We start from the raw sequence: 1,223 nt of genomic DNA on the forward strand, positions 1-1,223 counted from the left end.
GGCAACCGCTGCCGCGGGGGCGCGGGCGCGGGCGCGACCTCACCGAGCCTCCCCCGCTCCCCACCCCGCGGCTCCGCCCCTCCCGTCTCGCTCAGGCCTCTGCCACAGCCTCCAGCTCAGTCTGGGTTCCCGAAGTTCCGCCCGGGGCGGGGCTATGAAACTCAGAACTGCTTCGGGTTTTTTTGTTTTTTTTGTGTGTGGCAGAAGGACCAGACGGCCTAGCGGTTTAGGGATGAGACTGGGGCGTTGAGAAACCTGGGGGAATGTGTAGCAATTTACAGTGGGCTTTTGTGCGTTAGAGAGCGGAAGTGGAGGAGTTTTCAGTGATTTTTTGGCTTGCGGAAAGTGAGCACGTGAGGGGAAGCCCTGGGGAACAGTTGTCACAGCAGTTCTTGCAGTGTCCCGCCCCTTTTTTTTTAACATACTAACTCGCTCAGTCCTTACAATCACCCCATGAAGCAAGTACTCTTATTGTCTTCATTTTTACAGGTGAGAAAACAGCACAGAGCTCTAAGTAACTTGCCCAAGATCACAGCAAGTGATAGGGTTAGGATTTGAACCCACATTTCGTGGTTCCAGACTTCTCGCTTTTAACATCTATAATGCTAAGAAAGGGGAATGGAGCTAGTGTGGATAGGAACAGAGCTCAAGATGCCAGAGGCAACAGGGTAAGAAGGAAAATAGTCACGTGCAGAATGGCATCGAAGTCTCACGGTAACTCTGGAGGTAGGTATCAATATTTACCTTCCCTTTAGAAATAAGAGACAGGCTTAAAAGGTTGAGTAACTTGCCTATGGTCAGACAACTGGCAGTGAGGCTGAGTTTGACAAGACCTTTGCCAAAGTCTTCTGATTTCAAGATTTTTCTTTCTTAAGCTCCCAAGGAAGCAAAAAAAGCCCCCTCTTTCTCTGCTATAACCCTTGGCATTTCATACCCATTTTTAAGGTGCCCATTGCGTCATCCACTCTTTCAGTCCAACAGTAGTGTGCGCTGGTCTAAATCAGTGAGTTAGTTCATCCAGGGCCTTCAGAGGTTTCTGTAGTTGTGAGATGAAAGCTGTTGTCTCTCCTTAAAGCAATTTCAAGCATCTGTGAGCAAGTGGGGGAGCTGGGTTTTTGTTTCATGTATGCAGAGGGCTTTCAGAGCTTGCTGTCATCTGTGTGCAAAGGGTCCAGTCTGTTGGCATTTGTTAGAGTCTTGCAGGTCCTTGCACACGTGGAGAA

The sequence above is a fragment of the Monodon monoceros genome, unplaced genomic scaffold (genome assembly GCF_005190385.1).
Source record: "Monodon monoceros isolate NGI ecotype Baffin Bay Population unplaced genomic scaffold, NGI_Narwhal_1 Super_Scaffold_11, whole genome shotgun sequence".
Lineage (NCBI taxonomy): Eukaryota > Metazoa > Chordata > Mammalia > Artiodactyla > Monodontidae > Monodon > Monodon monoceros.